At 47.0% G+C, this 13071-nt stretch overlaps 1 protein-coding gene across 6 annotated transcripts in view; it reads left to right on the top strand.

Moving 5' to 3' along the window:
• Positions 1-13071, top strand: part of ACOT11 (acyl-CoA thioesterase 11) — a 133157-nt gene that overhangs the window by 73924 nt on the left and 46162 nt on the right. The gene's annotated exons all lie outside the window — the stretch shown is intronic.

The raw sequence follows: 13071 nt of genomic DNA, 5'->3' as shown, positions 1-13071 counted from the left end.
AGGTCATCTAGTCGAACCCCCTGCTCAAAGCAGGCCCAATCCCCAGACAGATTTTTTTTTTTTTTTTGCCCTAGATCCCTAAATGGCCCCCTTAAGGATTGAGCTCACAACCCTGGGTTTAGCAGGCCAATGCTCAAACCACTGAGCTATCCCTCCCCCTTCCCCATAACACAAGAGGTAGGGGTCACTGTAGCGGGGGGTGACTACCCACTCCTGCCCTGAGGGGTTTAAAAGCAGCCTGGCAGGGCTTGAGCACGGCTGCTCTCAAGGCTAGGCTGATTGGGGAAATGGCTGCAGCTGGGGGCCATGCCCCAAACTGAGCCCAGGGCCTTATAAAAGGCCAGGGAAGCCAGAAGCATAGATAGTCTCTCTCTGTTTCTAGAGGGAGATGGGCCTGGCTGCTGGGAACTGAGACAAAGTACCTAGAGTGGACCAGGGCTGGGGAAAGGTAGAGGAGCTGGGGAGCTCCTGCCTGGAAAACCCCAGGCTGCGGCCTAGCATAGGGCAAAAGGTACTGGCGGTTGCAGGGGGCAACCTAGGGGTAGGCCAAGGCAGCAGGTCCAAACCCCCTTTGCCGATGATGAGTGCTGGTTACTGCAGTCTGCCCCAGCGAACGGGGGCTAGATAGACTGGGCAGTAGCCACTACTGAGGCTAAGTGGGGATAGTAGGGTGGGGGTTCCCCTGGGATGGGGAAACCCAGTTAAGAGTTAAAGGGGCACCGGGGTCCTGGGCGGGACACAGAGCCAGTAGTGACGAACAGGTGGATCACTGGCCTGCAGAGGGTGCTCCAGGGCTGGAAAGAGCGAATTCCCCAGAGCAACCAGTAGGAGGTGCCGCAGGGGTGAGTCCGACCCGTTACAGTCACCAAGTGGAATTAGCAGACAGCAAGTTTAAAGCAAACAAAAGGAAGGACTTCGTCACACAACACACCGTCAACCTGTGGAACTCATTGCAAAGGCCAAAACTATAAAACAGTTGCTAAAAAAGAATTAGATGAGTTCAGGGAGGATAGGCCCATCAATGGCTCTTAACCCTGATGGTCAGGGATCCAACCCCATGTTCTGGGTGTCCCTAAACCTCGGAGTGCCAGAAGCTGGGACTAGATGACAGGTGGTGGATCACTTGATGACTATCCTGTTCATTCCCTCTGAAGCATTGGTCACTGTCGGAGGACAGGATACTAAGCTAGATGGGCCATTGGTCTGATCCAGTAGGGCCATTTGTAAGTTGAGTGCACCTTCGTCACCTTCTGGGCTCTCCATGGTGGTAACCCTGGGTTGTTTCTGCTCAGGTGTTTCTTGGCTGAAACACCTGATTGTCTCAGAGCTGGTGCAGCCAAGTGCCTGAAATGGAGTGAGGAGGCCACCTATCATGTTAACTTAGGGCTCTGTCACTTCTCCTCACCAAGTCCCATTGGGACTTGGGCTCTGATGTGACTTAAGTGCTTATGAAATGTTACCCACTTTCCTCAGCCCTGTGGGGAGTCTGCTCAGGAATTAACAGCGCCTTAGATTGCATTAACTCATGACTATAGGCCTCCTTTGTGATGGGAGACCCTGTAAAATGGAAGCTCTGGGCTCCTGTGCCCACAAGAGAGGTGTGGAGCTGTGCTGGTAGATATCTGAGATCTGTGGGGCCTGGGTACCAAATCCACTGTTTCTTGGGGGAAGCAGAGGGAAAGCCCTCCCCCCCATCCACTGGGGCACCACCGTTCACTGCTGGACTATTGTTTTGGTGCCAGGACTCAATGTTGTGCCCTGGAAGTTGGTGCTCCAAGGACTGGAGGAGCTGGCCTCGATACCGGTGCCTTTAGCACAGCTAGCGTCAATGCTTTTTCTCTCCTGCCCTTTTCCAGGACTGAGCATGCTGCCTCGGCTGACCCAGAGTCCAGAGCGCAGCATGTTACCCAAGGCCTGTTATAAAATAACAACAATCGCTGCAGGCGCACAGCTGTGCAGTGACTCCTCAGTGTGTATGGTGAATATTAAATCAATCTCGCACATGCTCAGGATTGCTGGCCTGAACCAGCACGGGCTAGAACTTAGAGATGGTGGGTGGGGGACAATGAAGCTCCATCAGCTGTGAGAGAGAGAGCGCGTGCGCACCCCCCCCCCCCACCTCCTTCCTATAATGGACTGCTACTGAACTATCTGTGTGAGTGTGTGCTTTGTTGGAAACTTCTATCTCTTCTGATCACCCTGTCCATCACCCTACCCCTAGGTAGCGCGGGATCTGTTAATTTTGGGAGCATGGACCTGATAAAGGTAGAGATCCTGTGTTGTGTGTCTCTCTTTAAAAGATTAAACCTTTTAACAAATTCCTTGTTGGAGACTGGAGCAATAAGTGCCTATCCCTTCATTCCTTTCTGTGTGGCTAAATAAATGTGAACGAGGCCAATTTAATATGACAACTGAGGGATGTCAAGTTTCTGTCTTCATTATGTTAAAAAGTATTCTTTATTTTTAAAGCCTAATTTCCAGTACTTAGACATTTTGCTGTAGCTCCTGATTCCTTCTTTTCTGAGGGGTGGGGGAAAGTCAGCCCCTTGGCATGGTCTTAATTATAGCGCCTGTCTAGTTAACTGCTTGTCACTTTTCTTGCTCTTATTGTTCAGATTGAATAGTCGTTTATTAGTGTCATTATCTTTCCCTTCCTGAAGGGCAAGTAAACAAAAGCCTATCTTCTGAAAACTGATCAAAACCTTGGTTAGAATGAATTCTCAGGCAGGGAAAGGTGCATTTTCTGCAGGTCTTTCTTAAGCCTCCAGTTGTGTGTTTGTGGGGTTTTTTTTGTTTAGGGATGTCAATTAATTGCAGTTAATTCACGTGATTAACTCAAATAAATTAATCACAGTTTTAATTGCATGGTTAAACAATAGAATACAATTGAAATTTCTTAAATATTTTAGATGTTTTCCTACATTTTCATATATATTGTAATTGAAATCCAAGTGTATATTTTTTTATTACAAATTTTTGCACTGTAAAATGGTAAACAAAAGAGAGCACTACAGTACTTGTATGAGGTGAATAGAAAAATACTATCTCTTGGTCATGAAAGTGCAGCTTACAAATGTAGATTTTTGTTGTTACATAACTGCACTCAAAAACAGCAATGTAAAACTTCTCAGCCTACAAGTCCACTCAGTCCTCCTTCTTGTTCTATTTACAATGTCACCTGAGAGTGAGAGGTGGGCAGCATCATCTGTAAATGTAAACAAACTTGTTTGTCTTAGCGATTGGCTGAACAAGAAGTAGGACTGAGTGGTCTTGCAGGCTCTAAAGTTTTACATTGTTACATAACTGCACTCAAAATCAAAATAAAAAACAAACAAAAATCTACATTTGTAAAGTGCACTTTCCCGATAAAGAGATTGCATTATGATACTTGTAGGAGGTGAATTGAAAAATACTATTTTTTTTTTATTTTTACAGTGCAAATACTTGTAATAAAAAATAATATAAAGTGAGCAGTGTACACTTTGTATTCTGTGTTGTAATTGAAATCAATATATTTGAAAATGTAGAAAACATCCCAAAATATTTAAATAGTATTCTATTGTTTAACGGTGCGATTAATTGTGATTAATTTTTTTTAATCGCTCGACAGCCTTGGATTATTTTGGGTGTTTTTTTTGTTTTGTTTTGTTGGGGTTTTTTTCCTCCCCAGAAGGTGCTGAGCCTCCCATGTTCTGAAAATCAGGCCCCTATGTCTCAAGTTGGGCACCCAAAATCACTAGTCCAGTTCTGAAAATCCTGGCCTCTTCCTCCAAAGCAAAGTAGCTATTGTGGGACAAGCAGTTCAGACCCCTTCAATGAAGAAGCTGCTTGAAAGAAAACTAAATCAAGGCCGGAAAGAAGCACTAAACCCTCCTCTTCCCCCCCACCCCCTCAAAAAAAAAATCTGGAGTGGGGAACTTGCCACAGATTCATTTTAAACCAGAGATGTCACTTGGGACACTTTGCAAGAGTGAAATGGCTTGAATTTGAGACTAGTCACGTGTAGTTAATAGCTTTGTTGGGGAGGGACTGTATACCTTCATGTCTGCAGAACACCTAGCACAATGGGATGCCAATCCTGAATGGAGTCTCAAGTTATTTGTGTTTCAACAGCAGCTAAAGTCTTAATGCCAAAAGTGTTTTGGTACGTGGAGTCAGGAAGAGGGGGTTGGATGTGGTCCAAAGTTTGCTGTGGATCTCCTGGGATGCATCGTTTTGGGACCTCTGCATTGAAAGCTCTGCTATTACATGGAACGTAAAGATCCGAGCTTGGTCCAGTTTTCTCAGATGTGGTGTGGTTTTTAGATTCCTTATTCCTTTATAACCAAGCATGCTGGATACCTGGTTAGTGGAAACACTTGCCACATGAGCACTGAGCCAAGCAGAGATCTCTGTATCTTTCACAGGTTACCTTTATAACACTGATTGCAAGGAATCTCTTCTACCCTCTTCTCCAAAGAAAACAGTAGTGCCATTTGTGTCTCTTTCATATATATGAGATGGGGCGGCTGCTGCTGCTTTTTCTTTCTTGCTGGGTTATTTCCACTTGGGACTCTTTCAACTTTTTATACTGGTCCAAAGATCACAAACAGCTTTCCTCCCAGTTCCTCCACCACCCTGACGTTGCTCATGCCTTCCCTGGCTGGCAGAGATCCAACCCCTTGAGTCTGTCTCTGAGTTGGAGAAACCTGCTCTAAATGCAGGCTTCTGACAGTCATTTGGGAGCTACAAGAAAGGATGTGGAAATGAGCGGCGTGCTCTGTATTCCCCCAGCCCAAGGCTCGACAACTATAGGCTGCCTCCGTTGCACCTCTCCTGCGGGGCTGTACTAAAGTTGCTGAACTCTATGGACTCAGGTTCTTTAGGCACAAGTGATAAACATCTCCAGCGAAGTGCAGCTGAATGTAAATGTACCCAATAGTTTTGCCTTGTTCCTTGGTTTGTTATGAGAGAGCACTTTGCTTTAAAGGAAGCTACTCACTGGATTTTTTTTTTTCATGCACTCTCTAGATTTAGTCCTCGTATAATGATCGCACTCTTCCCAGTTGCCTCCTGCTGCCCTAATAAGGGTTAATACCCCGTCACCTGGTGGTCAGCTGACTCTGGTGGTAGCCCGCTATCTTACAACAACGGGAGATGTGCCTTTTTGATTCTCATTCTCTGGGGCCATACAGGACTGAGGATTATGTGTATGGAAGCAGCATACTCCCCGCTTGTGTGAGGGGAGACAGTGTCTCCATGGCTTAATAGTAATCTATAGAGTCACTTTTGTGACTCTAAAGTGGGAACGTAAAGCCCCATGCACCATTCCAAATGTTTTCCGTGTCCTACAACGTTTTTCAAGGTCTGATTTCTGGTCACTTTAAGCCTGTGACGGTGGGGTGTTTGGGTTAATAAAAAGCTGCTGTTCAAAGGCACAGTGGCTGCCACGCCAGGCCCGCCCCACGCATCCCTCCAGCACCAACCTACTTCTTGGAAATCACTTCCAAGGTCATCTCATGAAAGCCGTTTTGGGTCACAAGAAACAATGCATTTTAGGACAGGGCTTCAGACAACTCCCCAGTGACTTCTTGGTTTACCTGGTATTTATCTGAACTTCACTGATACTTTCCTTCAAACCTCTCCCATCTCTAGGGAAACCGCTCATCCCAGGCTTTATTGCCACTCATGCAACGATCTGTGTGGTCCCGATTCACCTCTTAGAGGCGTAGCAGCTAGGGTGACCAGACAGCAAGTGGTGAAAAATCGGGACAGGGGGTGGGGGGTAATAGGAGTCTATATAAGATAAAGACCCAAAAATCAGGACCGTCCCTATAAAATCGGGACATCTGGTCATCTTAGCGGCAGCCCACGATGATTGTTGGGGTGAGGATTGCAATAGAGTTTACAGCTCTACAGCAGAAATATTGTCTGCTGGTTTTTCCACAACGCCGTGGCAGGGGTAGAATGAATGTTTTGCGTATTTTAGTGGCAGCGAACTTCGATCACAATGAAACTTTACTGGCTTGCCAGTTAGCAGATCTTACCTTTGCTGAAAAGATGTGCTAGGATTTTACACAGATCACCATTTGCACTCTGCTTGCCTTCTGCCGCAAACCTCAGTGTGCTGTCTTGTAGCTCTGCTCTGGAAAGAGGTCCTTGAGGAGGATGTTCCATGTTCACTATCCCTCAGTAAATCCCACATAAAACGTGATAACTCCTAGCATAAATGATGATGAGGATGTTTTCCTTGGTCATCCTGTCACTAGTGCCAGTGGTGCTATCCTGGTGCCCAGAAAAGCCAGCAACTCTCACCTGTTAGTAACGTGGTACTAAACTCTGAATGTGGTGTGACTGGCTTTAGGTAATAATTGGAGATATACCTATCTCCTAGAACTGGAAGGGACCTTGACAGGTCATCGAGTCCAGCCCCCTGCCTTCACTAGCAGGACCAACTACTGATTTTTGCCCCAGATCCCTAAGTGGCCCCCTCAAGGATTGAACTCGCAACCCTGGGTTTAGCAGGCCAATGCTCAAAGATTGAATGGTCAGTAATTTTGTAGTGGACTTGATCCAATGCCCACTAAAATCAGTGGGAATCTTTCCATTAAAGGCAGGGTCTGATCCAAGTCCATCACCAGGATAACAGATGTGAGCACAGAGCAAACAAACCTGTACTCTAATTTCTGTAAGTTCTCTTTTTGGTGAGACATAATTTTGGAGCATGATGGCTTTTGCTGGGTAACTCTTATTAACTGGTGTAAGAGCAGCCCAAGGAAGGTATTTGCAGTGCACAATAAGTTGCCTTGGTCCTACAAATCCAAGGAATAACACTGTGCATTCTTGAGCACCATTTCCCAGCATGTTATCTAGTAACCAATTTACATAGATGCAGATAGGAGTATTCTGTAATGAGTGAAGCACCTTCCAGTGAAGAAAAGCCTCATTCCTAATCCCGGGGAGTTCTGGTGCATCCTGCATTTGAAGTTCTTCAGGGGCATGGCATGTTCATTGGAGGATTTGTTCTCCCTGGATCATGGAGCAGCCTGGCACTTGCAGCAAGATCCCGGTGACACTGATACGAGATTGGTGATGTGCCGGGCCGGCTCCAGCCCCAAGTGGCGAAGTGAAGGGGGGAAAAACAAAGCCGATCGGTGGCCCTTCGGCGGCAGCTCATTCGCGTCGCTTCATTCTTTGCCGGCAATTCAGCGGCGGGTCCTTCGGTCCCTCTCTTCCTCCTCGGTGGCAGCTCAAAGAGGAAGAGGGACTGAGGCTCCTGCTGCCAAATTGCCGCCGAAGACCCTGACAACCTTGGCCACCCCAAGCACCTGCTTCCTTCGCTGGTGTCTGGAGCCGGCGCTGGTGACGTTCATGAAAGTTTTGTGGCTCATTGCTTCGCTTTTGACTTCTTGTGCTACTAGCTGCACAACAAGACTTAATCAGACCTTGGGTTTAATTTTTGTGTGTATGTGACTGACTCGGCCCCAGCACTCTGCTTGTTTTGGGAGCAGGGCATTATTTTAGAGTGTTTGTTTTTGTTTGTTTTTGAGGATTTTCCAGTTGAGAGAGTATGTATCCCTCTAATCCAGGGGTTCTCAAATGGGGGGTCGTGACCTCTCAGGGGATTACAAGGTGGTTACATGGGGATCATGAGCTTCAACTCCATGCAGCTGACAGCCCTGAGCCCCCATTAAATTAAATTACCCCCTATTTTTAATTTATAAGGGTGGTGTGTGAAACTCAGAGGCTTGCTGTGTGAAAGGAGTCACCAATACAAAAAGTTTGAAAACCACTGCTCTAACCTGTCTGTGTCTCTAGCACCGGGACCATACAGCCCTCTAGGGCCATTAGCAGAAAGTTATTCGAAGGTTGGACCAGATAAACCTCTGCAAACGTAATAGCCCTGAGTTATGAAATACTTCGGGGGTAAGAATAGCAGGATGGGTAAAATGAGGGAAGTACGACGCAGATGTTTGTATATTGCCACATTCTGCCTATATATATGGGTGTGTGTGACACACACACACACACACACACACACACACACACACACACACACACAATGTGGCAATCCAATAACCAGAAATCTCATTGCAAGCCATGTCACTTGAGTGGTGCATTCTGGGATATCTTCAGTGAGCCAGGAAGTAGGGGGAAGAGCTTAGCTATGCCCCACTTATGTGCTGTTCTCCTGTTCCCACACTACTACCCTTCTTCTGCTCTCTTCCTGCTTCCCCTGTTACACCTTCAGTGTGCTCTTTTCTCGTGTACCTGCTGCCGCACTGCTGGAGAGAGCGCGCAGCGGCAGGAGTCAGAAAAGTCACATGCGTTCCTCCAAGCAGGGCATGGTGATGGTGGTGCGCAGTAGTCTAGCTAGCGCAGTGATGGGAGAGACTTGTCATGTCCCTCCTAGGCAGAAACAAACTGCCTGCCCTTGAAATCTGCTGCTGCTGTCGTCTTTCCCCAATTCACTTGCATCCCTGTTCTAAATCTGAATCCCATTGGTGTCGTGTCGTGTCTGTCTGTCTCTCTCTCGCATCTTGCAGGCTTCCAGGTTAGCAACTTCGTTCTTTAAATGAAAAAGAGGCTGTGTTCTATGCACATGTAAGGGGACTGTTGCCCCCTTACTAACATTCAGTGGGGGTGTTTGGTTGCTAGCTCCCAGCACTAAAAAGGGAGGGGTCGATGGGAAATCAGGAGCCTGAGACTGACAGTCTCCAGGAACAATGTGGAGAGGCCAGTGCTCCAGGTCAGCCTGACTGACAGGGTGGGCAGGCTAATCAAGGAGTCAGGAGGCCAGGGGGGTCCCGTCCTTCCTGTGAGCTGGAATTGTCTGAGTCAGATGGAGTGGGGCCGAGCTAAGGAGAGAGCAGGGCCCCAAGCTAAGCTGATGGGAGCGGAGCTGCAGCCCAAAAAGCCAGAGCACAGCCCAGAGAGAGCAGCCCTGCCCTGGGAGCAGAGCTGCAGCAACCAGAGCCAGAGGGGCCAGACAAGCAGCCCAGGTTGCTGAAGTCAGAGCAGCAGCAGCAGCCGTGCTGAGGCAGAGTGGAGCTGGGGCAATCCGGAGCCGGGTGTGGTGAGCAGCTGGGGAGAGCGAGGGGGACCCCGGGCAGTGGGCCCAGCGCAGGGAGATACCTCAGCCAAGAGGCCCTGCAGGCCAGACTGGGAGGGGGATTGTAACCCTGACAGGGCGCGGGTGACGCTGGGCAGAAGGGTCCTGCCACCCAGAGCCTGAGAGTGTGTGGCCACCCCCAGAGCAAGTGTCCAACCCGCAGCATCCCTGCAGCACAGCCAGGGCCTGAGAAGGAGGCCTGGGACCTACAAGGAACAGACTGTGAACTGCCCTGACATTCCAGAGACACTGTGATGTTCCCTGCCACAGAGCAGCGTAATGTGTTTTCCTTTAACCTTTCCCATTTTTCCTTATTCTTTTTTAAATTAAGTGTTAATTAAATAACTTGTATTTGCTTTAAATTGTATGATGTGATCAGTGGGTCAGGGATGTGCGCAGTGCAAAGAGAGTACCCCGGAGTGGGGACACCTTAGCCCCTGTCCTAGGTGACCACAGCAGGGTTGGGGGTCGAGCCCCCCCAGGAATCCTGGGCCCAGCCTTGTTGGGGTTACGAGGACTCTGCCAGACAGGAGAGTGGAAGGGGAGTCCTCAAGGGCAGGGAGGCCTCTGGGTAAAGGAAGTGGGAGCGAGGACTCAGATCCTTTCGCTAGCCCACTTCACTGGGGTAGTGCAGAAGCCAGGAAAGTTCCCCACAATAGCGGGACCATTCCTCCGCTTACACACAGCTTAGCTTCCTGCTAAAAGGGGCAAATCTTCTGGCATTCAAGGAAAGGCCAGCTCAGTTTGCAGTAGCTGTGTGGTATTAAAAATCCAACAACCAGAAGACTAGGCTCAAATAGAGCTATGCTGAGCTGTTAGAGCCCAGAAAGCAAAATGATCTTTCGGGAGATGTGGAGGAGAGGGAGATCTTATTTGTATATGTAAACATCTGAGGCTTTTAGGGGGAGGGGTTGAAGCCCAGACGCGAGAGAGTTTTAGAATGGGGCAGTCATTTTGAAAATCTGTATGTTGCAAATGCTCATACAGGCGAGAAACATTCCGGGATATAACTTGCCTAAAGAATAGCTTTCTCCATACAAGTCTAAGGCTGAGTCCATCCAAACTGAAACACGAGGATTATAAATGATCAAGTAGCAAACTTAAATTTGTATAAATGTTCTGGTCACCAAAGCAGAGCAAAGGTAACTGCTGAGCGAACCTTGCAGGCAGCAGTTGGCAGAAGCCCCCAAAAGTTTGCATGCAGAATTTTCAGAGTTGGGTGCCTAACATGCAGTAGCTGGTGCCATATTTAGGCACTTAAAGAGGTGGGTTAGAGTTTTCAAACTCAAGACTATAAAGTGAGGCATTGGAATAAGTGGCCTGACTCTTTTTTCTTTTTCTTCTTCCAAAGGCTCTGAGCACCCATGACTTGCACTGATTTCAAAGGGGAGCTGCGGATACTCAGCATTGCTGAAAATCAGGCCACTTATTCCTGTACCTAACTTTAGGCAACTGAGTTGAAAATCCTGACCTAGATTCTCTTCTCTCTTTTTTTTTTTTTTAACTCTTGAGTCTGGAAATTTCCAGTGACCCGGCTGGTTGAGATTCCCAATGCTTCCTGCTTCAGAAGGCCAGAAATAAAACAAGAACGACCTTTCTCATGGCATTTTTTTTGGTGGAACTTTTTGCTTCTGGCATTGGCTGCTTGCCAGGAGTACAGAATAACAGATGGAACTCAAGGGCAGGAGGGAATGTGAACTGAAGTTTGGGAAGGTTTTGAACCTCGGAGTCTGGTTTGAGCTTCCATTCTGCCTGTCTCTAAAGGCCATAAAAATGCTTAATAAATATTGTGGCCACTGAGATGATCTTGTGTTTCTGTTTGCAATGGCATCCAACTTCCCTGCTTACCATTCAAATAATCCTGCAGACTGCCAGGGCTCTGTGGCTACTCATCAACCTTGTCCTGTGCAGCATGATGTAATTTAATCGGAGGTATTCCTCTCTCCTGGCACAGCAGATAATGCCGTGTGATTGTGGATTGCATAGGTGTTAGGAACAGAGGCGTTGTCAAGCAGGAGCAGACCATTGGTCCTAGCCTTGTGTCATACTTCTGGCTGTAGCCAATACCAAAGGCATAAATTCTCCATAATATACCTGGTCAGTCCAGTGCTATATCAGTGTGAGAGTTAGTGCGGGACAAGGAAATTCATTCTTAGTACCTATGGGTTTATCAGTTTATTTCCTATAGGTCTAGCAACACAAAGAACTTGTAAAAAGAAGGCGGCTCCGCAGAGACACATATTGCTTACTCTCCATCGCAGGTCTTGAACGCCGATTGGCTGGTTTGTAACTTTAAGGCTGACTTCTAAAAATAGTCTTCTGGCATGTTGCTAGTGTGGGGAGGTTGGGAAGTCACAAAATGGACTAGCAGGTTTGATTTTTATTTATTTATTTATTTATTTTTAAAGACTCCACAAGAGTTAACGAAAGCTGAGCTCCTCTTGGCATGTAACACTTGTGGCGTGTGAATTCCATGGAATGCAGTGATCCTGCAGTGCTGCGTGGCTAGCGGAGGACCTGGAATCCAGCTCACTGGGTGATGGCGTGATATATCTTTAATACAAATGTACTTGACACACATTGTAATCTCTAACCTGAGAATTGAACCGTTTCTGGAACGTCGTATAACAGTAGCTATGGAAACGGAGCTCTCCTATTAGAAATGCGGGAGAGGAGGATAAAGCTGCTTTGAGCGACTGCGCTGTGCTCAGCTGTGCCAAGCCCAAAAGGACAGGGACGTTTCAACAGAGGAGGCTCAATTTTGAAAACAAAACCATTTAAATGTTGTTGTTGTCTGCAGACTGTATGAAAGAGAAGCTGCTGCCACAAGGACTTTGTATAGAGAGAGATGCTGCTAGCTCAGAAAGAAGAGGAAAGTTCAGGAACAAAATCTAGACTGGTGTGTCTGGTCAGTTACTCATCGGGGTCAAGTTCATCCTGGTATAACTTCACTGATATAAAAGGACGCAGCACGGTTGTCTAGTCTGTTTTATAAAATGAGGTTTTTCTGAACCTGTCCCTGCTGTTTTTTTGGAGGGTTTTTTGGTGTGGCTTTACAATCACAATTGTTTTTTGGTTGTCTTCCCCCCCTCCGCCCCCCTCCGCCCCCTTGCTTTGTGAAAGACTCAAATGGGAAACTGACTTTGAAGGAGAAGCTATGAAGCTGGGTAGATGCATCCACAAAGTAAAATAAATATTCCCCCCCCCCCAAAAAAAACCTTTTTATTTATTGATTAGGTTAGTGTCCCCTTACTTGGCGTTACAGTCAGGAACAAATTTGGCTTCATGAGTCAGAGACCTTCAATTTGCATAAAGCCAAGGCAGCCAGACAAATGGGGAAGTAGAAAGGTCCAGATCTAGGGATAATCTGGCTAGTAAAACACGGAGTTCTGAGAAGTAGATTAGTGTGTTGCTATTTTCTATTTTATTTATTAAAGATGTGGAATGTATCATGTTTCAAAGAGCCCAGGGCTCAAATATGGTACACAGTAAGTAGCATAAACTACTGCGTGAGTTGCTGCTGTTCCTATCAGTCTGATTGTACACAGGCATGGCAATGTAGGGTCAGTATTTGATCTGAGAGTGTTCAGGGAGTACTGGAGTGGGCAGCCCTGCAAACAGCCTGGGAGCTGAAAACCATGCTGTGCTCTTTCTGATTTAAAGGCAGGTTGGTGGGAAACTTTCCATCTAAACTGTTTTTAAACAGAAAATTGGGTCTTTGACTAAATGATTTTTTCTTTTGAAAAGTGTCAGCTTTCTGTGGAGAATTTATATTTCATGCTATACTGACAACTGAAATATTTTGGCTGGTAACTGAAATATTTTGATTTAAAAAGTGGCATTGTGGTGCCTCATGGGAGTTGTAGTCCCGGCTGCCCTACGCTCCCATTCTCTTTCATGGGATAAGCTCTCTGGCTGGACTATACCTTCCACAATGCACCACTTCCTGCCCTCTTGGTGAGGGGAGGAAGTCCTGGCCC

Source organism: Mauremys reevesii, linkage group 8 (assembly GCF_016161935.1).
Source record: "Mauremys reevesii isolate NIE-2019 linkage group 8, ASM1616193v1, whole genome shotgun sequence".
Classification (NCBI taxonomy): Eukaryota; Metazoa; Chordata; order Testudines; family Geoemydidae; genus Mauremys; species Mauremys reevesii.
This window is presented reverse-complemented; position numbering and strand designations above follow the sequence as displayed.